Source organism: Zonotrichia leucophrys, chromosome 12 (genome assembly GCF_028769735.1).
Source record: "Zonotrichia leucophrys gambelii isolate GWCS_2022_RI chromosome 12, RI_Zleu_2.0, whole genome shotgun sequence".
In the NCBI taxonomy this organism is placed as follows: Eukaryota; Metazoa; Chordata; class Aves; order Passeriformes; family Passerellidae; genus Zonotrichia; species Zonotrichia leucophrys.
Genome location: NC_088182.1, coordinates 2,301,319 through 2,326,321, shown reverse-complemented (window position 1 = coordinate 2,326,321; position 25,003 = coordinate 2,301,319). Strand labels below are relative to the sequence as shown.

The 25,003-nt window shown below is 43.5% G+C and overlaps 1 protein-coding gene across 2 annotated transcripts in view; it reads left to right on the top strand.

Annotated features, from left to right (window-relative positions):
- The first annotated feature begins 376 nt into the window (after positions 1-376).
- The window catches only part of CNTN6 (contactin 6), a 131,788-nt gene continuing 107,161 nt past the window's right edge, over positions 377-25,003 (top strand). For both annotated transcript variants that reach the window (XM_064724073.1, XM_064724072.1), the window contains exon 1: positions 377-728. The gene's annotated coding sequence lies outside the window, so the exon portion shown is untranslated. The remainder of the gene's footprint in view (positions 729-25,003) is intronic.

The window sequence follows — 25,003 nt, the reverse complement described above, 5'->3', positions numbered from 1 at the left end:
AAGGTTTGGAGTTCAACCAGAATTTATGTCTGTGCTGCTTTAGACAAGCAAGTCTCCCCTCCCTAATTAAATTTAAATTTGTTCAATATGTGACATAGGAAGGGGCAGTTGAGTGTTTGCAGAGGTCACCCAGGGCTGGGATGGGATTCAATGACAGCTCCCACCCCACAACCTGAGCCTGGCAGGGCTGTGGGGACCAGGACCAAACAAAACTCTTCCCACTCCTGCTCCAAACCTAAGCCCAGTGCAGTGACCCAGTTTTTGAGGAGAGAGGTTTGTGATTACCTGACAGGAGCTCATATTTGTACGAGAGGAACAGCAAGAGCACATTTAATCTTTCATGCTCCGCTCTGACAGCTGCGCTTTCGCTCGCTCAGCTTTCCTGAAGGATGAGCCAGGCAGAGCTGATTTCTATACATCCCCAATTTCCAGACGGGGCTGTGCACAAACTGCAGGAGCTGTTTATCTGATTGAGGCACTAATTGTGTGGGTTCTGGCTGGAGCAGCGTGGGGAAGGCAGCGCATTTCACGCTCAGCACCGGCGAAGAGCCGCGCAACGCTCCGCGGATAAAAGGCTCGTGGTCCCAGCTGGGAAAACAGTTCCATTATCTCCCAGCTGCACAGACCTTCCACACGGCTCCGTTCTGCCTCGCTGAGCACCCTGCCTCGCTGAGAGCTCCCAACAGTCCTGCAGGAAATTGTGGAGACCCCAGACATGTCCCTGCTCTGTAAGTACAGACGCGTGTGGCTGCCGTGTGTGGATGCTGCTGGGGAGCCGCGCTCGCTGGGCTGGCTTTTCATCCTTCCTCGCTCCTTTTCATTTGCATAAGGGGGAGAGAAGGGGGAAAAAGTGGCTGCTTTATTTCTCCTGCGTGCCTGGAAATGGCTGATGCTGCAAACGGGCGCGTTCTGGGCAGAAAAGGAGGTGTGGGATGGATTTGTATGCGAGTGAGGGCGAGGCGAGCAGAGCGCAGCCTGTGCTGGCCACAGGCACCACAGGTGCAGCACTGGGGCTCTCTCAGCTCCCTGCTGCAGTGGAACGGGCACACAGAGCATGACGGTGCTAATTCTGGCACTTCCAGACGACTTTCTGCAGCGTGTGAAAAGCTGGAGTGGGTAATGAGAGCCTAACCTCATTTCTGCCCGCTGAAGGTGGAAAAGCAATAAATATAAATCTGCAGGGAAACGTAGGTAAGTCCTAAAAGGAAAGTTTATCCCTGTTGCTCATTTGAATCGTCAGAGGAGAATATAAAGCAGGTTCACGGCCTGTGCTGAACTTTGGGTCTGCACCCAAGGACCTGCAGGAGCGTTAGTTTGGATGTTGTTGTTTATTTACACTGCATGACACAGCTTTAAAGGATGTGATACTTTATCAAAAGTTTGGGAAGTCTGTGCTTCCAAAAACAAGAGCCTGACTAGAACTTTCTGTTAAATCAGACATTCCCATGGTGCTTTTGGGGTGGATCCTGGGATTCAGACAGTTGTTGTATGTGGGAAGGGGCTCCTCCAGCAGGATGCTCCAAGCTGACAATTTCCTGCAGCATTTATGGAGCTGAATGATCAAGCAAGATGCAAACACTCTGCAAATAACAGTTACTTGTCCTTTTATCAGCACTGCAACCCTTTGCAGATAAATATTGTGAGTTAAAATCCAAATATTTACTCCTTGAAGGAGCATTTCCACCTCCGTTTTTATTTTTCTTCCCCAAACAAAGGAGACTTGTGACTTCCACACAAAGTCCTGAAAGTTCAGAGAATTTTTCAGTGTGTGCCACTAAACCCTGCAGTGTTTGCAATTCCAGGCACCACAAATCCCCACAAATAACCCATCTCCATCAGCCAGCTTTGCCTGTGGTGCTCCAGAGGCACTGTGTCAGTGTTTCACATTCCACAAGTCTCTGCTTCGTGGGTTTTATGACACTAAAAAGTCCCAAATCAGTACCTCCATGAAGCCAGCAACAACCATAGATCACACTTTATCGTGGAAAAAAAGGAAAATAAAAACCCCCCAATGTTTGCAGCTGTGGGTTTCAGATGCTGGTGAGGTACTGCTGGCCATGGATTACAAGTTTTACCTTCCATGCTGAGGATAAAATTATAAATAATCCATAACAACCTAAGTGCTTTAAATCAAGCAGGAGCCATGTCTCTTTTCCTTTGCTTCCAGCTTTATGACCACTATTAAAAAGGTTTGTGGTGCATAATAAGCTACCCTAAAATGAATTTCTTGCCACTGGAGCAAGTATTTCCCTCACAGAACAAGGTGCCAGTGCGCCCAAGGGGCCTTAAAACACAAAGCTGGGTGGCTCAAAGCACTGTTTGTGTTTGAGCTGAGAATTTTCATTAGAATATATGTTGTGAGTGTGTGGGGATGAATCAGCTCTACGAAACAGCATCAAATTTGTATTTTCCTCCCCAAAGCTGCACGTTACAGTATTCCTTCTGTTAAAAACTGAGTTTATTGCAGAAGATTGCCACAGATTGGCCTCTGCTCACCTTCCTCAGGGACAGTGAGACACAAAAAACCATTTTAATGGTGCCCTGCTTGTCCCCAGCCTCTGTCTCAGGAGCAGGGGAGGCCCTTGCAGAGGAGGAAAATCAGCAAGTCTGGCCCAAAAAGTCATTTATTCCTTCTTCCCAAGGGCTGCATTCAGGCTGGCCATAACTCTGTGCTTGGGGAAATTTGTAACTTCGTCTGTCTCCAGGAGAAGCGGAGACACGAAGAAATCCAGGCTCAGTTTTACAGCTACAACTCCCTGCTTGGCAAAAACCATCCCTGGGACACACAAAACCCCCAGAAATAGCAGAATTTAGGTGAGTGGGTGACCCTGTTTCCAGCCAAAAATGATCAGGCTCCACAATTCTCTTATTTACACAAAGGCTTTCCACAAGTGTAGAATATTAAAGGAAAAAATAAACACCTTAAAAAGAGAACAAAGCATGTTCAAGTGCCCTAATCACAGCAAACAACCCAAATTAAAATAGATCCGGGCACTGTACTTAACAATTCTTCATCTTTTGGAGGAAAAAACCACACACAAGTGTGAGACAGAGCATCAGAGCTCTGGAAACCCTACCTGGAGCTAGGAAAGTGCTAAACACACCAGGTCAGCACAGAGCAACGAGCCAGCAAGATATTTCTGCACTAAAATCCCTCATGGGGACTTGAACCGCTCAGTTTCAGCGGCTGGAGAAGAAGCAGGGAGGAAAAGATGGAATTTCTCCGTACCTTTGTGCTCTCAGCTCTGTCTCCTCTCCTCCAAGGAGCTCCTGGTGCAGAAGCTCCAGCTGGGGCTTTTCTTGCTGGATGAGGAAACTGCTCAGCACTTCCTGCTGCTTTTATTCTGGAGGGAAAAGGGGATTCTTCCCAAAATTTTGGGGGAAAAATGATGGATCTGTTTTAATGCAGCTTTCCAGGGCCTGAAGGGGCTCCAGGAGAGCTGGAGAGGGACTGGGGACAAGGATGGAGGGACAGGACACAGGGAATGGCTCCCACTGGGAAAGAATAGGTTTGGATGGGATATTGTGAATCAGGAATTGCTCCCTGTGAGGGTGGGAAGGGGCTGGGATGGAATTCCAGAGCAGCTGGGGCTGCCCCTGGATCCCTGGCAGTGCCCAAGGCCAGGCTGGACACTGGGGCTGGAGCACCTGGGACAGTGGGAGGTGTCCCTGCCCATGGAATGAGATGAGCTTTAAGGTCCCTTCCAACCCAAGAAATTTCATTATTATATCTCATCTCTTTATTCATTTTTGTGGTTTTTGTGTTCTGGGTTTCCTCTAAGAGTTCCAACTCCAGAGCATGCAGTGCTGAGGGGAACACTGAGACAGAGGGATGGGAGGAAGGAGCTGGGGAGAAAAATAATTTCCCTCACACCCTCAGATGTATTTTTAGCCTATGAAGACCAGAAGGAAAGGACCAAGTGAGTCAGAAAGGCAGTTTGTTTTATTAAAATTCCTGACAGCATCTGCTGTAATGCTCTTGTTAAAAGAGATGGAAAACATCAGAATGATGAGAGGAGCTGTGTTCTGTCCTTGCTCTTTGCACAACACAATATTATGGGAAGGAGTGGAATTGATTTCCCAGGAACTGGTTTATTGGCTATATCCAAACATGAATGACCCAGGTACACAAAAACCCTCCCCAGGGTTCTGATCCAGCTCCCACCTGAGGCAGCTCAAACAAATAAAAACACTCTGCCTACTTTTCCTGCAATAAATCCTTCCTTCTCTTCAGCACACCCTGATGTGATCACCAATAAGATCCATTTTTTTAATGAGATTCTTCAGAAAAAATACAAATACTTTATATTTAGTAATGAATTCAGCTCTCCCATGGCTACAATCAAATCATGAGATCCCAAATCTCTCTTTGTGGGGATGGCTGCAAGGAATCTTGTATTAAAATGCTCTTATTAAACTTATCTCTTATTAAATGGGGCAAGACTGGCTGGAAAAAGGAGTGTAAATACCAAGTGTGTACCTTTGAGCAGCACCTGATTTTAATTCCCATCCCTGTGATTCACACTGGGAATGTAGGACCTGGCTGGGATGAATTTTGTGTGATGGTGTTCACAGGGGTCCCAGGAGGAGGGAAGAGATGAGGATCTGACTCCATGTTCCAGAAGGCTGATTGATTATTTTATGATATATATTACATTAAAACTATACTAAAAGAATAGAATAAAAGGTTTCATCAGAAGGCTGGCTAAGCTAAGAATAAAAAGGAATGATAACAAAGGTTTGTGGCTCGGATTCTGTCCGAGCCAGCTGACTGTGATTGGCCATTAATTAGAAACAACCACATGAGACCAATCCCAGATGCACCTGTTGCATTCCACAGCAGCAGATAATCAATGTTTGCATTTTGTTCCTGAGGCCTCTCAGCTTCTCAGGAGGAAAAATCCTAAGGAAAGGATTTTCATAAAAGATGTCTGAGACAGTTCTGCACCAAGTTTCTCATTGAAATGAATGAATTTTCAGACATTTAGTGATTATTTCTGCTTCAAACACACCTTTCCCACTGCCTGGTCTGTTGTGGGGTCAGGACATCAGGAATGGGCCTGCCTGCATCACAGAAAGCTTGGCACTGTTCTGAAACCCTGGTGCTCTTCAGCCATTCAAATCCATTTCTCCCAGACATTCCCTCAGCCAGTTTGGTGTGTGCAGAACACGAGTGGTGCCTTTGGTGAGAGAAATGGGGATTAAAAGCACAGAAGTTTCTGCAACTTCATCTCTTCCAGCAGTTTCTGATAATCCTACCATGAAATTACAAAAGCAGCGGGACCAGAGCAAACCTCCCTGGAAATTGTACTCCCTCCATTTGGAAAGGAAGCCAGATAAGGTGGAGATTCTTATCAGCTAAATGAGAGAGCTGTGTCACATGGACTACCCAGAGTCCCACCCTCAGCTGAAAACCCTCAGTCAGGGCAGAATCTGGGCCGGTGAGCAGTGGATCTGTGAATCCCTGCCTTTCCCAGGGTGTTGCAGCTTCCAAGGGTTTGTCCTGGAGCCAAGGAAAGGAAAACAAACCCAAAATTCTTCACAGAGTGTCGGGATCTTTAGCTTATCAGAGAGACCCTGAGAAAAGTTCAAAAGTCTCTTTTCCCAGCCCAGTGGTTGAAGAAGGAGTAAGAGCTCTTCATTTCTCAGTCTCAAGGTTGTTTATTGTATCTTATCTATAAAATTCTTTCTCCTGTCCAGCCAAGGTCCACTCTGCAGGACAGTCCAGGCACTCTGCCCGCCCCTGGGGCGGTGTTATCTTTTTATACTAAAAACTACATGTACAATATTTACAATTACTTTCCAATACCTATCACCTGTGTTAGACAGTGAGCTTCTACTGTAAACCAGTCTAAAAGTGCCACCATCACAGCAGAAGATGGAGGTAGAGAAGAAGAAGGAGAAAGGCTGGACATGCCCCGTTCCCTCCATTTGCTCCCTGAACCCCCATACCAAAACCCCCAAAATCTACTTTTCCACCCCGTGATACCTTCACTAGTATTCTGTTTAAACTGTCAGGGCTTGCTGATCTTCATCCAAGGTTGGTAATTTGCTCCACGGGTCATATCAAACCCGCAGGTGTTCTGGGCTCCGTGCCAGGGTCTCTGAGCCCCCTGGCAGGGTCCTGGCCATCCTGGACAGCCAGAGGGATGTCCTGGGTTCCCACAGCAGAGCCAGCACTGGGCACCCACAGCCTGACCTCGTGCCTCAGTTTCCCTCCTCTGATCCATCAGCTGGCAGCCGCTGTTCCACTGCTCCTGATGCTTTAGAGGGGTGTCACCTTGGTTTTTAAGATTTTCTGAGCCTTCTGATGTTGACATTCTTGTAAGGAACTTTCTCACACACTTTCAGTAAATAACTCGTTGTTTTGCATTCTTTTATGGAGGAGGAAAAAATTTGATGGACTGTTGGTGTGTCCAGTGTCATTGGAGAGGTGGCACTGTCACCCTCCAATCCGCTGTCACTTTTGGAAATCTATAAATGTTGGAGTCTAATAAACTTCTCTTTTTCTTCACCTTGAGAGCAGCAGTGTGAGCTTGTGTTTTTCATGTCCTGTAGTGACAGAGGGGGATAACCCTGGAGCTGTTTTACCCTGTTTTACCCATGGCACTGTCATTGTCCCTGGCACTGCACATCCAGACTCTCCCCACACTGATCCATTCTGCCCATTTCCCTCGTTTCCCCACTGATGGGTTTGTTTTCCTTTGGTTGGCAATAGCAGGGAAGCTCTGCAGGCCCCAGAGAGGGAATTTCTCTCCCAGAAATTGTTTTGGCTGCTGGTTTAGAGGGAGCACTTGGGCTGCACAGCGGGTTAGAGGTTTTACCCCTGTTAAAGTCACTTAAACTGCCACCTTTCCCTCAGCACTGATATCATTAGTGGTGACACATTGCTGCAGCCTCTCCACAGAGGTCACCCAGCCCTTTCTGGAGCTATCACACAAAGCTAAAAGCCATAAATATTATCTTTAACCCTTTCCTCTCCTGTGTGACTGCACAACCACTGGAGGTGCAGGTCTAATTTCTTTCCTGAACATGCTCAGGCTCCTCTATTCCACCAAATCCATCAGTTAGGTTTGTATTTTCAATTTTCCCACCCCAAAATCCAAATAAATGCCAATGTTTGGTATAAAATTCTAATGCCTGGGCAGCTGCATTCCCATCTGTCTGTGAGGGCAGAGCCACAGGGGAAAGGCTTGTCAGAGGGATCTTACAAGGAAAATCTGTGTTTCCTACATCATTGAAATAGGAACAGCTATTCATGAATTCCTTTGCAAAAACCTGGGCTAAAGGTGTCCCTGCCCATGGCAGGGGGTTGGGACAAGATTTTTTTATGGTGTTTTCCAATTCAAAGTGTTCTGTGATTCTCTGAAAAAATTTACATAAAAAGAAACAAACAGATTCCTTTTTTTTTTTTCAAAGGAGAGAATTCTTGTAGAGCTGAATGTGCTCCGAATATTTGTTGTTGCTGTTTAAGTACCAAGCGGATTTGAGCAGGATAAAGTCAGGCTGAAGTCTGTGCAAAAATTGCCAGGAAAATCACCTGTGCTGGGCTGGAGGTGTGGTGAGGAAGGATGGAGAGGTGGAACCCCCATCCCTGGAGGTGAGGAAGAGTGAGGAGATGCAGAGCCCATCCCAGGAAGGGCTGCAGGTGGGACTCAGAGCTCTGGGCTGGGGACAAGGTGGGCATTGGGCACAGGCTGCACTGGATGATCCTGGAGGGCTTTTCCAAGCTCAGAATCCTGGGATTTGATCCTGGAGGGATTTTCCAAGCTCAGAATCCCAGTATTCTGTGAAATACCCCTTGCTCATGTGGGGCTCCCTGAAGCTCCTGCTCAGGTCTCACAGAGCCCTTCCTGTTCCCTGTGTGCTGAGCACAGAGCTGGGTGTTTAATCCATCATTTGGCCACTTTTCCATATTTTTTCCCTGCCTGTTAATAGGATTATCCACCCCCTGTGCTGCTGCCATGCCCCAGACATGGAGCCAGGGCTGCTCCATCCCCCTCTCCAGGTCTGACTCCATCACCTCAGCTCTCACTCAGCTGCCTGCAGCAAAGGAGAATCCTGGCTTATGAACCTGCTCACAATTGCTGCAGTTCCAACCAGGAATAAACTGTTCTTAACCTAAATACTCCTCTGAGGACACTGAGCTGGGGGGAAGAAGCATAACTGTGCTGAATCTGGTGCAGGCAGGGATGAGTGAGCCTGGACACGCTGGGTAAGTTGGGAAAGCAGCTGGAAAGAGAGGGGAGGGAAAGGGGAGCAGTGGTGAGCACAGCTGAACAATAATGGCCACTTTAGGATGTAGTAAATGCAATGTTTCCAAATAAAACACAGCCTGTTGGAGCTACAAAGAATGGAAAGGCTGCCAAAGTGGGAGATTTGTCCAAAGGCAGCGCAAAAAATACCTCAAGGAGAAGGGAAAGTCCAGGGTGTGAAAAGCCCTTCCATGGTGAGAGTGAGGGGAGGCTGTGCTTGGGAGCAGCACCCATGGAATGATTGATATGGCAAATTAAAGAGTGATAAAAATGATAGGGCAAAATGGGCAAAGCTCAGTGGAAGAAGAGCTGGTGTGGAATTAAATTTTCAGGAAAAATATTTTTTTCGCTTTAATGCAAAATGGCCACTAAAGTCAGCCAGGATCTACCACTGAATCTCAGAGAAATGCTGACAACAAGAGACTTCAGAGGCATTTTGGGATGCTCTGAGGAAAGCTGTGGGGAGTGCTGTTTGGAATTCCTCTGTACTTGAGGTATTTCAGCATTAATTGCACAGCTTTACTCAGAGATTACTCATTTTCAAGTTAGTCCTACTGAAGGTGTTGAATAATGGATGATATTAAACTTTGGGTTAGGGATTCAGGGGATTGATTTGGAAGACATAGGTGAGACAGCCCCAAAATCAAACTTCTGTCAAAAATTAGCAGAATGAAAGTTACATTTGAACTGAAGAGCTGAGAAGAAAAGCACCTTTCTCACTGATTCAGGCAAAACAAAAATGACTAAGCCTGTCACGATTTTACCTCTTTGTCTGGCTGACTTTCTCAGCAAGATTGATTCCAAATCCAGCTAAGCCCTGAAAGGAATTAGCAGGAAACTGCTTTGTTGGAGGATGCTGAGGGGGTGGATTGAGCAGCCAGGGAAGCAGCAGCAGCAATACCCAAAAATAAAAGCCCAGCCCTGACTAACCAGGGGGCCCCATTGGGCTCACTGGAGTGTGAGTAAGTCATAAAACCTCTCACTGGAATCCACAGAAGCAAAAGCAATGCTTTGAGGGAACAAAAAGCAGGTGAGAAAGTGTTTGTGAGGTTATAGAATGAGAGAGCACAGAGTGGGAGGGAGTTAGGGACCATGCAGAGCCAGCCCTGCACAGCCAAAGGCGCAAGAGATGCTCCAGGATGGTCTCACTGCATCAGTCAGCTCCAGAGCTTGGGTTAACTCTGCCTTCCTCTAAAGCCCAGCCCAACTCTGCACTCCTGCCAGAGCCCAGGACATTCCTCTGGCTGCCCTGGAGGACTCGAGACCCCGACAGGCATGAGCACACTGTCCTGCCCTCCGGACAGTCACCTATCTTTATACTCATAGTTACGTGTACAATATTTATCATTTTTCCCCAATCCTTTTTATTCTTATTGTCCAGTGCACTTTCAGTAATGACCAATCCCAAAGTGCCACCATCACCACAGAAGATGGAGGAGAAGAAGAAGAAGAAGAAGGACAGGACACGCCCCAATTCCTCCATCTTACTTCTCTAAACCCCCCTGTACAGAAATCCTAAACCCTGTGTCTCACCCTCTAATTAACCAATCCCTTCACCATTCACCCCGGTGAAACCCTCCTGTCCTCATACAGGTGTCGTCTCCTGTGTAGGATCAAAGTGCAGCCACCAGACACTTCTGGAACATTCCAGGACTCCCGAGCCCCCCAAGGGTGGTCTCGGTGGCACCTCAGTCCTGAGGTGCTGAGATCCCACAGACAGGGAGCTCAGAGACCTTGGCACGGGGTCAAAACCAACTGCGCCTTCCATTTTAGCCCTTGGAAAAAACAATTACCAACCTTATATGAGGACTCACAAGGCATGAAAATTTAAGTAGAACGATGGTTAACTTGTTACAAGATAAAAAACTAGGATTTTGAGTTTTTAGAGTGGGGGTTCAGAAGCCAAGATAGAGAGATTTGGGTGTGCCTTGTCCTCCTTCTTTCTTCTTCTTGGCCTCCATCTTCTGGGTGATGGTGGCACTTTTGGATTGGTTTGGAGTAGAGACAGTGTCTAACAAAGGTGATAGGCATTGGAAAATTATTGTAAATAATGTACACAATAAGTGATGGTGGCACTTTTGGATGGGTTTGGAGTAGAAACTCACTGTCTAACACAGGTGATAGATATTGGAAAATTATTGAAAATAATGTACAGGTAGTTTTTAGTACAAAAAGATAACACCAGGCAGTCAGTGTGCCTGAACCCGACCTGCTGGAAAGACCTCGGTGGGTCAGAGAAAGAATTTTATAGAAAACAGCAAATAAACAACCTTGAAAAGCAGAACAGGAGAATCCTGACTCCTCCTTCAGCTGCCAGGCTGGGAAAAGAGACTGTGACACATCTTGGGGTCATCCTGACCACAGAGACTCCGAGACACTTCCAGCCCAGGCTGGGCTTGGAACGAGCAGGAAGAGCTGATCAGGGACAGTGCATCTCCAGGCTGTTCCCACGAATTCACATTCCTCAGAGGTGTTTCACTGTTAAAAAAATAAAAAAAACCCTAATGGATGTTTCTGTTTTGCTTTTATTTCAGTGTTTTGGAGGAGCAGTAATGCTTTGGGTAAAATTCAAATCAATGCAAACCTCATAAGCCAATAAAATTTTATAGATGGTTATCCAATATGTAATTTGTTACACAATTTCTCTGTGGCTTCTGTTTATTGAGACATAAAGACTTTGCTTTTTTTAAGGGAGGTTTTATGTGAGGAGGGCATAAGAAGGAATAACCTTTCATACCTATTGTGCCATAAACTAAATTACTCTTAACCCAAACCATTAATCTTGTGGTGGCAGCCTAATGAGACCAAAGGAAACAGAAACAAACTGCCTGGAATCTTCTTGAAGGGACAACTTTTATTTCCATCAAGCCTGTGGCTGCCCAGCTTGGCCACATGGATGTCACAGTTGATAATATCAGGAAATATAATAAAAAGTAATCCAGGAAAATGATGAGGGCATAAAGCTTGGGACAGGGAATGAGTGCAGAAGAGATGTTCAGGTGTAGCTGCACACTCTGTTTATTTCCTGGCAGGAATTTCCTGCTGGATGTGAGTAATGGAGGGAAGGGAAGGAGCTCTGAGCAGCAGCCTGGGGGCTGCTCAAATAGAGATCAGCTTGGCTTTGGTGATTTGGATCAGGAGGGCTGGAAAAGCTCTCAGGAAGAATGATCCCCACCCCAGTGAGGAAATTCACTGCAGTGCCTGGTGCTTATGACTAAGATGTTCTTTCTCTAATACAACTTTTCTCTCTGCAATATCCTTTGGCCTGTACACAACATCATTTTTCCCGGTGTAATTTCAAAGCAAAGGAGCAAAACTCCAGAGCAAATGCGACCTTTCTTTTTTATGTTTTATTTTTTGGAGCCAAGCACACAAACATAAAAGGAGATTTTACTCAGTAGGTCCTGCTTGAAGTATGAGTGCACTGACCTGGAGATACACACAGAGTAAAAGCCAATTTGAGGCTGTCTCATAAGTTAAGTGAAGCTCCAATCTTGGGGAATCTGATCTAAATCTTGCTGAAATCAGTGGGATGTGTTCCCCTTTCCCTGGGCTGGAGCAGCCCTTGCACGTTATTATCTCCATTAATTCCTGGGTGATTTCCCCTCCACACAGAGCAGTTGTGGCTGTGGGATTTGCCTGGGTAAAGGAATAGAAGTACATGGTGGTGAACTTTTTCTGGTTTGCCTATAAAAGAAAGAAAATCAAAAGACAGTGATGAAGGGAGGGATGAATTTGACTCTGTGTTCTCAGAAGGTTAATTTATTATTTTATGATACAATATCATATTAAAGAATGCTTTACTGCACTAAAGAATACAGAAAGGATACAGATAGAAGGCTAAAAAGATAATAATGAAAACTCATGACTCTTTCCAGAGTCCCAGCACAGCTTGGCCCTGATTGGCCAAAGAGTGGAAGTAACCCGCACCAGAATCCAATGAAACAATCACCTGTGGGTAAACAATCTCCAAACACATTCCACGTGTGAGCACAACACAGGAGAAGCAAATGAGACAATATTTGTTTTCATTTTTCTCTGAGGCTTCTCAGCTTCCCAGGAGAAAAATCCTGGGTGAAGGGATTTTTCAGAAAATGTGAATGCCACAGAGTGAATCCCTTCAGACCCCAAGCTTGCTATTTCCCTTGAAGGATGACAGATTTTTGTGAGAGGAGCAGACCATGAGAGGAATAGAAATAATCCCTGTGTTGCTCTTAGCACAGAACTGGTGAAAAAAAAATGGATTTGTGTCATTATGAGGTAACAACATTGTTTTATGTGTCAGGGGAAAAAGAGAAATAGTCCATTATTTAGATCAGCACCAGTAAATGGATGTTTTTAAGCCTGAAAAGCAGGGCCATCTCCTCCTTATCATCTCCATTCCATCTCCTAAACTCTTGCTGAACCTGCAAGAGAGCCTGGGCTGCGAGAGGGAGCGAGCCGAGGCTCAGAGTGACACAGAGTGACACCAGCAGGAGTTATTAGAGGAATTTATGAGCACAATCAGACACAAGCATGACAAGGAGTTGGGGAAGAGCTCAGTATCCAGGAAACAATCTGCATTATTAAGAGCAGAACTCCAGGGAAGGTGTGATGAGCTTGACAAAGTGCAGACACTTCACCACGGGATCCTCCTCAAAGTCTCTCCCTCTAAACCAGAAGCACTTTAAAGCCCATTAGACACCAAACTCTATTTTGGGGTTTTACCACTGCAGCTCCAAGGAAATGTGTAGAAACTCGATGATGGAGCAGCTTTGCAGGGATGTGAGCTGAAAATGAGGCTTTTACAGTGTTTTTTCTGCGGCTGTTGGGGTGGGTTTGATGGTGCTGGGGGAACAGCAGGTTGGGGTTGGCCAAGGCTCCAGAGGTGGCTCTGAGCTGGTGTCAGTGCTGGTGTGAAATTGGTCTGAACCTCCCTGAAACGGGGCATGACCAGCACAGCTTCCTGAGAGCTGAAAGAAAGACTAGAAAAGGAAACTTTATTGTTAAATATTTCAGATCCTTGTCCCATGGAAAGAGTCCCCAGAGAGGGAGGAGAGATGTAACCATGGGGGTTTCACTGTTCAGGTTTACCAATCAAACTATAAATCAAATGATTTATTTTTTTCCTTTCAATATGTACCCAAATTCAACAAAACACCTAAATCCATCTTTTTCAGCTGGTATGAGAGTGATCCTTCAGCAAAGAATGCACCTGAAAATTTGTTAATTAGCAATTTCTGTATGGAGCAGCCATTCCACAAAGCTGGCATTAGACAGACCCTGAAGCAGAGAGCTTAAATTCCAAAGACCCCTAAAATTCAATGTTTTCCTTTAAAAAATCCTTGTTTTTCTCTGGAATATTAGCAGTGTTAAATCACCAGCCTCCCGTTTTGAAGGCAATTTCTCTTGGGCACCTTTAAAAAGGAAGGGGAAATTTGGGATGTTGAATTGTTTTGTTTTTATCCACGTGGAAAATGAAAATGTGACTCCTTGATAATGAATGCACTCATGGATTTCTTGGGACAAAACATTTTTTTCATGTTCTAAATGTGGTGGTTTTGACTTAAAACAAAGGACAGCCTTTGTAAGAGGTTTGGTGAAATCGTGTGCTTTGGTAGAGACTCCAAAAGGCAAAAAGTTGCTTTTGATAAGGGATGAAGGAATGATAAGAGAATGAGGAAAGAATCCCTTTGCTGTGGAAAGACAGATTTTGATATTCTTCAGTTCTGCTGAACCAACAACTGTAAGAGTTTACAACAAACATTTTGATGCAGGAATGAAAGCAGAGAAATTTCACTTCTTGTGCCACCAGAATGGCACAAAATGGATTAAGGATGCAGGAACTGCTTGGGAAGTACACAGAAATAGGATATAAAAGTGGAATGGAAAATACAGAGCAGGGGGATGAAAAGGGAGGTAGAACCAGCTAAACATGGAATTTTCACAATATATGAAATATATTTCACAATAACATCATTGAAACCCTCAGGATTTTTCCCTCTGGAGATTTCTCTGGTTAATTTGGAGTTTTCCCTGCACTTTTCCTGGGTGCTCAGGACCGTGGTGGTGAGGGAATAATTGGAATAATTCTCCAGCACCCTGTTGCAATTTGGGCACTTCAACAGCAAAATCATTTGCATCAGGACTTTGCCAAGTTCTCCTCACGGCCTGGGGTGAGACAGCAGTGCTAAATTCACTTTTCCTTTTCTGTGTTAGAACAGATCATTTGGCATTCTCTCCTCTCAATTATTCTCTGTGATTCCAACAACATATTTTGGTGCATAAAGAGAGTGGAAATGAAAGCACTGAATAGAAGGGGATAAAAGAGGCTCCTTGGAGAGCTGATGCTAAAAGGCAACAGGTGAAAATCCTGTTAGATTGCAGTGTCCAGTTTAATGGATGAGGAAACAAAGCAGAAATGAAAAGGAAGTTCTGCCTCTGGAAAAAAAAAAAAATGCACTGCCAGGGGAAATAAATCTCTTGCTAAATATTTATATCCAGTCCTGGCCTTTCACAGCCCCTCACGTTTTGGAATTTTGGAATAGATTTATTTGAAATAACTGCATACATAAATAAGTGCATCCTAAATATACCTCTCTGTGTATTAGGAGACTCTAAGTAAAATTATTATTCTTATCATAAACCAGATAAATTCAAAGAGTTCTTCTGCCAAATAGATTTGGTCCTGGTTCCCAGCTGGTGCAAATTTGCATTTTTCCATGAAGGTCAAGGTTTTCCTGCTCTCACCCTGGAGTAGCCAACCCTGTTTACCTGCTAAAAACCCAGAACACCTCCAGAATAGCAAGTTCAAGTTCTTTAGTGCACCCAGGAATGGAAAAGTTCCCTAAATCCTGATTACTATTCCAGCAAACATTTTGCTTTCCTAACCTGCTCTGGGTTTGTAGGAATTGTCTGCTGCATATCCAGCAGATGCAAATGCATCAATTCCTGCGTGTGTGACTTGTTTGGAGTGCAGGGCAATTATCCAGGAATAAAATCAATTTCTAACAAATCATCTGCCATGTGCAAAGCAGGCCTCTAATAATAATTAAAGTCATAAAATGGATTAATGTTTCTCTCTATCTCTTCCTTTTACCCACTGGTAAAAACAGCTCATACATGAGTTCTAGGAAAGAGCATGAACTGCAGAAGGAATTAATTAATAAGCAACAAATAATCACAAATCAATTCATTTTAGGCCCAGGATTACATCATGATTTTCAAGCAACTTGATACAGTTCATCATGTGAAATGACTTTGAGGTGACTTTGCGGGAATTTAGATGTTCATATGGAACTTGTAGCAAAATAAAAACATATTTAATGCATAAAAAGGGAAAAATAGATAATTTTGTTTTAAATGCACCAAAACATTCTCTGTAATAAAATGAATCTGAAGTTGTACCTCTATTCAGCTCACATTGACATGTTCTTCTCCAATACACTCAAATTCACAGCTCATAATCATGTTTTCTTCTCAAATTGCCAATTTAAATACAAAAAAAAAGTCTATAAGTTATTCCCTGACTTGAAACACAGCCATCTTCTCAAAATCTAAACAGTGGTTATTGTTAAAATTGTTAAAGAAGGACATGGCTATTTATATTTATTAAACCCTAATAACTCAATAATTTTAATGGAGAACAGTGGAATTAATAACTCAATAATTTTAATGGAGAACAGTGGAATTTCTGCTCACTCTGGGCAGAGAGGCTTTCCTGTTGGATTAAGCCTCTATCTGACCCAGAGATGGGGCAACTGAGAGGTGTTTTAAAAACTTTTATTCCATTTTCAGTCTCATGGGAAGGGTGAGACAATACAGATGTTGTAATTCATGCCATCACAATCAGAAGCCAAGTATTTCTTAATTACAGTGCATTATAAGCATTTCTTGGCCTGTCAGCTTTAGCCACCCCATGCTGTAAATGCCTTAAAGCCAATCCTCTAAATTCACCCCTCCTGGCTCCCACTCCAATGCATCTTTCACAGTTCTATTTCTCCAAAGTAACCAGAGTTATTTGCAAAGCTCTATGAATCCATTTCCCACACTTTCCCAGTTTCCAGTCCTTGTCCTTCCTCCTGCCTGGCTTGGCTGGTGTGAGAGCCCCCTCAGGGCATCCCCTTCACCCACCCAGGGCTCAGGATCCCTCTTGGATCTGGATTTTCCATGGGGGATCCTTTAGAAACTCCAGCTTGGTGTTGTTTGACCTCGTGGGAGAAAAAAAAAAAAAAAAAAAGTGTAACAAGATTGGGCCAAATTCCATGGCTGGTGGAGCTTCATCCCGGTTTATTGTGTGACCATCTTGGAGGATCGGTATGCAAGAAGATGGAAATGAAAGGAGAAAGGCTTTAATCCAAAGTGCTGCACAGCCTTATTCTCAGCCTCGCTTTCCTCCACCAGTTCCACATCTTCCAGCTCTGGAGCTCCAGCAGAAGAGGGAAATCATTTGTATTCCTCATCCCATCTCCAGATCATCTTCAAACCTGTCTAGACATCAAAGCAATCTGTTTGCTGCTCTGATTATTCCACTTGGCTGTGTCCTCTATCTTAAAATACATAGATTATGCTGAATTAAGTCCAATTTCATCCAGAAACCAGCTGATTATTTTCTTCCTTTTCCTCATTATCCAAGAGATTCTAAATGATAGCAATAAACAGCAACGGCATCACAAGGAGGAAGGGGATGGGAAGGATCCTCATTTCACACTGAATCATTACTTGTTAAACAATAAGCCTTGAAATTAACTTTCCCTCCTGACACCCCTGCATGCACAAATGCAAATAAAATGATTACAGCCTTCATCTCGGGCAAAAATAATGGTTATGGATGGTTCAGCTAATCTTAAAGTCACCCTGGGATTGCAGCCCTGCTTGCTCCTATTTCTGTTGGTTAGAATTCCACCTAATCATGGTTTAAATCCGTGCTCACCCAGGTCAGCCCAGAACTAGTCCTGGCCACTTTATTTATTGCTGCACTGCAGTATATGGGTATTAAAAAATCCAAATATTTCCTGACAGCTCTCAGGGGAAATCTACAGTTCATAATTTCCTTTCATGGTACTATTAATACTTCCTGACAGGCTGAAAGCCAGTTGTTAATAATCTGGAAGATTTCCAGGTTCTTGTCTAAAATTAGCTTCAGTTTCACTTCTTTTTTTTTTTTTTTTTTTTTGGCAAATTTTAACCCTGATCCAGAAATTTCTGAGGCAGGAGTGGCAGGTGGATGCCCTGGTCCCTTCTGCAGGTGCTTGTCCTTGAACCTACTGGTTCAAAAGAACATTTCTCCAACTCCAAAACTCCAGGGATGTTTTGCTCAACTCCACATTCCCTTTGGGAAGAAAGTTTGGTGGATTGGAATGGAATTCTCTGTGTCCAGTGGGGAAAGAAATCGCCTTTATTTATTTTTTTTAAGGTGTTGTGAAGGCCACCAGCTGGAGGACCAGGTGTGTGAGAAGTGCAGCAGCAAAAATAATAAATACTAAAGATACTGTTTATTTGAAAGGAGAGCCCCATAAAGATATCACAATGCCTTTAATATTGATTTTAATAAAAAGATCTGGGATATTGAATGTGAAGAAGCAGAAGATTAAACTGCCAACACCTAATAAGAGACTTTAGGGTGGCACAAATGAAAGCATTACTGGGATATCAGGCTCAGAGAGAAACAACTGCTGCATGAGATCCTGAAAGAGATGAAGTCTTCAAAATATCATTGTAAAAGTTTATCAACAATTCCTTTATTAACCTCCATATCTTTGAAGAAACCTGCACACTGTCTTTTGATGATATTCTCATTTTGATCCTCTTTTTACTGAAGAAATGGGAATTTTGCTGCTGACTTCACTCAAAACAGAATCAATTTTTTAATCATTATTACACTGTTAATATTTAGAAGGAGGTTTTCTTAAGCTTTCACTCACAGATATGAAGTAGATATTAAACTTTTCACCTGGGAAGAACAATGTGTGCTCTTCATTCCCAGTGCTTGGTGCCATCAAGATCTGCAGCTTTAGTGTTTGTGAACAAGTTAAAAGAAAAGTAATAATTGGTTCAAAAGTGATATTATCAGATTTGGTAAATTTAACACTTTCAGATCTCTTCAAAAACTTTATTCATAGTGTATTGTATTGAAAATTGATCCACACTTACATTTCTGCCAGGCCTTGGAAGCATTTTTATCAGACTTTTTCCATCTCAATGTTTGCTCAGTAATTGCTGCAGTCTGTATTAAATGACTGTGAGAGAATCTCCTTGTTGTTGGAAATTATCTTTATGATGAAAATTTCTAAATTCTAATTCACATGGAAAACATTCTCTCATTCTCTCCTGTAGTTCCCACAAATCTCTGAGGGCTGAACTGATGCTTTCATCCCACCAACACCTCCAGGACAGAGTTCACACAGGTGCTGGAGGTTCATTCCCACATATTTAGGGATTAAAATGAGAGCAGCACTGTTTTAACCAAAGAATGAGCAATCAGCGCTTTCAGGCTGATTACTGGCATTGCATAGTGTATAAACTTTAAAAAAGGGTGTCAAAATACAGCTTAAAATGGGGTTGTATGAGATAGCTACACCTGCACGAGGGCTAGGACTGGGTTATTCTCTGTAATATTCATTATCACTTAAGCGCTTTGCTGTTGAAAGACATTTTAATGCTGATTTGTCAACAGCAAAGCCCACTGGGGTTTCTACCTTTCAGCCTTTGTATTTGGGTTAAGTACAGCAAATTCTCTCATTGGCTCTTGCCTGTGCAGACAGGGTTATTTACAGCTGGAATGCCCACACAAGGTTTGGCACACAGCAAATAATCAAAATCATTTAAAAGATATTTAAATCCTTCCTTGTCTTGCACTTGGCTGTTAAAGAACGTGTGAATCCTGACAAGGATGTTTAGAATCATGGAATGGGTTGAGTTGCAAGGGACCTTAAAGCCCATCCAGTGCCACCCCTGCCATGGCAGAGACACCTTCTGATCCCTGTGCAGGCTGCCCTGGAACAGAGGCTGGGCAGAGTCACAGAATAAAGCAGGGATTTATTCAAAGCATCTCCTCCATGGATCCACCTTGGGCAGCACCAGAGCCCAGCCAGGGCTGCACCCAAGATGAACCAAAATGGCCCCAAAATGCACGGCCGGGCACGGGCTCTGTCCCTGGGATCAGTTCTGCTCCATTTGCACCTTGCAGTTCATTGTCCCATCCCAGCTTTAGCCCAGGCAGTCCCACCCTGCTTGTTTTTCTCTCTCCAGCCCACGGGGTTTGTGCTCCTGGGCTGAGATTGGGATCATTTGTCCTTGGTGCCCAGCTGGAGCAGGAATTGTTTTGTCTCCCTGCTCTGTGCACAGAGCTCACCATGCCCTGATGTGAAGCTCAGAACTGCACAGCACTAAAGCAGCACAGAACCTGAAAAATAGAAAAGTTAAACCTGAGGCATCATTTCCACTATCCCAGGCTGCTCCAAGCTCCATCCACCCTGGCCTTGGGCACTTCCAGGGTTGTGCATCCACAAATTCCCTGTGCCAGGACCATTTCAATGCTGGTGAGTCCATCTGGGACACCAGAGAAAGTCCATCCCATTCCTCCTCAAATGCCTTAATTTGGGGAGTTTAAGACACCAAAATCCTCTGTAGTGTCCCACACTCTGTAGGATCTCAATGTCACCTGAAACACAACGAGCTGTTTGCTTGGAGTTAGGAAAATGTTTTGAAAACACAAGATTTAAACCCTCCCCGAGGGCTCCATGCACTGAATTTGAATTGCAAATGAGCCACAATATTTTCAGTTTCCCTAGGAAAAGTAAGCAATAGCAGTCAGGAGTGAAAACCAAATGGAAATCCAAGTCCTTTTGTGAGAGAGGAAAAACAGGAGCGATCAGTATCGGAAACCTTTGTTAAATAGCACGGGGTGCTTTTCTCCCTCAAAATATGGTTCAATAATTCTAAATAAGCACTGAGAACTCCAACAGCATACGTAAATCTTGCTGGAGCCTGGCAAACTGGTCGCTTCTCCTCCTGCTCTGGTAGCTGCAAGTGTTTGCTATTCACTCTGCTATGGATATCTGGAAAATAGTTTGAGTGCAGAAAGCGCCTCAGGGATAAAAAGTTTGAAAAGAAAAATGTAGCTGTATATCATTGGCATTCATGAGAAAATTCACATTAGATGCCTTGGAATCAGGTGCTCAGGAGACAATAGAGAGATCAGGAGCAATGGTGTGCCAGGAATGCAAGCCTGGCTGGGACAGACTTATTTCCTGGCACATGAGGAATACAAAAGTGTGGAAGGCCAAATTCAAAAGATAATAGAGATGTGGAAGCTGGTGGGAGGGAAAGCTGAGGCTGCAGAATAAAAGGGCTGTGCATGCACTCTCTGGATTAAAGCCTTTCCCTCCACATTTTTCATTTCCATTCCTTTCTTCTGCCATACCGATCCCATTCCATAGATGGTCACACCAATAAACCTGGGGTGAAGCTCCTCCACCAGCACCACTGTGGAATTTGGCCCCAAATCCCTGTTGTTACACTTTTTTTTTTTTTTTTTTTCTCCCACCAGGTCAAAAAGTTGCTCTTTCTGCAAGCACAGCTACATTTTGCCATGGGTAAAAATGTCAATTTGCTGGAATTTAGCTGAGAGCAAAATCTCATCATTCCCAGGGCCTGACAGGTTTTACCCCAGTTCAATGTCACATCACCACCTGAACCAACTTTTACTTGCAGAAAACTTTACAGAAAATTGTGGCAGAAGTGGGAAATGGGGCTTATTTTCATGAAAATTCAGATGACCCCAGAAGAGCAGCTTTGTCTTTTGTCACAGATTTGGTCCTGTAAATGTTTTGTTACTCAAAAAATAAGTGATTGTAGAAATGAAGAGTCTTGAAAACCAAAACCTCGGCACCAGGTTGGGCTCAGTAAAGAACAAGACATTGGCATTTGTGTTAATGTTTTAAATATGTCAGATTATTTTAATTAATAAATGAATGCACAGCCTGTTCCCTTCTAAATTCCAATGAAAACAGCAGTACAACTGAAACCTCCAGCCCCTCAACAAGAGAGCCTTTCCCTCCCTGTGCTAAGGGCCAAGTCAACACTCAAATCCCATTTTTGACTGAATTTTTCAATATTCCAGATGTCCAGGAGGGAATGTTTGATGACAGCAATAGTTTTGTGTACTTTCTTTCCCAGAGTGTCTGCAAGGAGGAGCAGGTGCAGCTCAACTCATCCATTGCTGACCTGGGAATTTTTTCCACCTTTTTCCATATATTCACCTCCTATGTATCCCACACATTTGGATGTCCCAAGAGAAAATATCTCTCCTTCCTCACACATCAGAGATGAAAATGACAGGTATAAATTATCTGAGGACTGAGTTCTTTCCTATGGACTTGTTTTCTCTAATGGGAAAACAACAAAAAATGATGTTGCCTCCTTCTGTAACAAACATATTTGTATAAATTACATCCTGCTGACAAATGGACACACAATCAGGATTTTTAGGGGGAAATGTAATGTTTCCCCCATGATCATATTTAACATATTTTGTTTTCCATCCATCTCTCTGCTCAAACCATGGCATAACAATTAGAATAAGTGATAGCAGCACATCCAGGAAACAAAGGGTATGATGGCAGAATTTATCTTGTTACATTTCTTGATTTAATGCCAGTCTGGGATTTCTGGTCTGAACCAGATTTTTCTTATGCTATAAATATTTCAGTTTTTTCATTTATTCTTGATTTAGTTTGACAGTAAATAATCCCATGGAAGCAGCTGTTGGAAAGATGTTGTAAAAAATATTAAGTGCCTGCTCGCCAGTTCAGTCCTTGTGTATGTCAAAGGGAAGGGAATAAAACAGTTGGGTAACTTAAAGGAAATATTTGTGTGTGTGTGTGTGTGTATATTTACAGTAATGCCCCATAATTTGCAGTCCTAGGAGCAGAAGAATTACAGTTCTGAGGATTGATCAATGCCTTCTATGAATACAAAGAGTTTGGGTTGTATATTCTGGATATTGGCAGCTGCAGGTTCTTGTTTCAGGGTTCCAAAAGACTCATCCATAACCCAACAAGAGGAGAATAGAAAGCAGGGAGGGTTTCAAAAGGATATTTCCTTGCAAAAAAAAAAAAAAAAAGGATCTGTCCTCTTGGAAAATGCAGGGTCTGGCCAGTTATTTGGCTTTTATTGGTTATTTTTTGTTTGGAATATCAGGAAGCATGTGAGTAAATCTGGTCAGTTATTTGGCTTTTATTGGTTATTTTTTGTCTGGAATATTTTTTGTTTTGGATACTTTTTGTTTGGAATATCAGGACGTATGTAACTCTGGATGGTCTAAGTCCATTCCCCAATTTTCTTTGGCAACTCTTGCACCTTTAGAAGGGATTTCTGCACTAAATAACTCACACACCCAATGCAGAAGGAGCAGAAATTGAATATATTTGGGAGATCTTAAGGAAAAGGAGTTGGATGGGACCAGCACTGGGAAAGAAAATGAGCACAGAAAAATACCCAGCACAGGAGGGGAATCCAGATTGAAATGCCAAGGAAAATGTGCAAAATTCGTGGCAACAACTGCAGCAAAAGGGGATAAATTGCAGACAAACACTGGTTGTTATCTGCTAACAGCCAACTTGGCACCCACCAGGATGATTGGTCAGCAAATGGGAAATTTGAGCCTCCTCACCCTGGGGTGCTGCACACAGGCCCTGGGTGCTTGGGGAATCTTCTCCCTCCTCCAGGGAAAAAAAAATCTAAAACTGGGACAAGTAAAGTTACAAAATTAATACAGGAAGAATTAGATGACATCTAAGTAATAAATTAAAATCCTAACTTACAGTTTTTGATCTGAAGGGATACATTCTGTTCACGAAGGACAAGGGAAAACAAATCTAAAGAGGGTTTTTATTTTTTTTTTGTCTCAGATATCACAGATATGTACGCGAGCTTTGAGACAAATATTGGCAAGCAGGAGAAAGGGTGTGAAGTAAATATGATGTGATTCAATACAGGAAAGCACCAGGTTTTCCACTGAAGCAGAAATAATCAATGCCTACCTTCAGTATCACCAGGTGGTTTAAAGGAGGGGTTGGAGTGGAACCTGGACTGAAGGCAAGTGCTCTAAAAAAGCACCCAAAAGTATTAAAAAAGAAAGGAAATATTGATTGAGGCTGTTTAGGTGCCACTTTGGGCAGTGTTGATATATAAAGGTACAACCCAGCTCATCCTTCTCTGTTTCTACTTCGACAGAATTATAATTTAATAGTTTTTAATCCTTTTCCTTTCAAACACTTATAAATTTTGCAAATGTTCTTCAGTAGATCACAGCTGTGTGTGAAGTAGGACATCATGAAAAGCTAAAAGAAACTCTGGGGTTTTTCCATCGTCTTTTCCCAAAATTTAGAAGCTTGTCAAATTTTGATCATTCCTCGGGATTTTAAGGGTCTCCCTTGAGACGATCTGCATTTGTATAGTTGAAGTTTATAGAAAATGTTAACAAAATTAAGTCCCTTCCAGAAGATTTGGATTTGTTAATTTTCTAAAAAACATCTCTCTCACCCCTATGAGCAATAAGTTCCAGGGCAACCCTGGGTGAGATCTTTTCACACTGCTGTGAAAAATGAGTCAAGTGAGAAGAGAATATGGATCCATAAGTGTGCCTCATAATTGTAATTTCTCAGTGGAAAATTTTCAGCACTTAAAAGGTTTGGAATGATTTTACAATTTTGTAAACTCATTTTATTAAGTGATTTCTGGTTTCAGCTGCTTTATGAACTGATCCCCCACAGTAAATCACTCGTTTGCCCTTTGGGAGTATAGGCCAAACAGATACTTTTTCCTGGCTTAATTCATCATCTGTTGACTGAAATGTCAAAGGAAATTAGAGGAAATTGTTATGTAAATCCTTACTGAGGATGGTTCATTTCTGAAAGATCAAACTTCCCACAGAAAAGGTGGTTTTGTGTTTTTACATGGGGTGTGTGTGACACTGTGATCCCTTCTGCTCCCGTGGGAGATCAATGGTGGATCACACACTCACCAAAGGATCCTGGCTGGGATCAGAACCAAACCACGATGGAATCTTGGAATCCCAGACTGGTTTGGTTGGGAGGGACCTAAATCCCACCCAGTGCCACCCATCCATGGCAGGGACACCTCCCGCTGTCCCAGGTGTCCCCAGGCCCCATCCAAACTGGCCTTGGGCACTGCCAGGGATCCAGGGGCACATTCTGGGAATTCCATCTCAAACCCTCCCAGAGAACAATTCCTAATTCCCAATATCCCATACAAACCTATTCTTTCCCAGTGGGAGCCATTCCCTGTGTGCTGTCCCTGCAGGCCTTGTCCCCAGTCCCTCTCCAGCTCTCCTGGAGCCCCTGCAGGCCCTGCAAGGCCTCTGAGCTCTCCCTGGATCCTTCTCCTCTTCAGTTCCCCCAGCCTGGATCCAGAGGGGCTCCCTTTGATGGAACAAGAAATATCTTAACGTTTGATGAACATTTAGCAGTTGCAAAAAGCCCATTTTTTCCAAACACCTTTTCCTCCATCCCTGCCCTGTCTGGCAGAGGGACCACAGGCAGATTTTTCTTTCCTACTTGGAGAAACTCCCTCCCATCCAAGAGATCTCTGTGCACATGGAGAGGATGGGAGGAACCCCAACATTACCCATTATTTTAATTCTGGAATTCTTTTTGTGCCAGGATGATCCTATCCCATTGCATTTGCAGTGCCTGAGTCTCCAAAAGGTGCAGTACAAGGTGATTTTACCTGGGGAATTTTGGGGT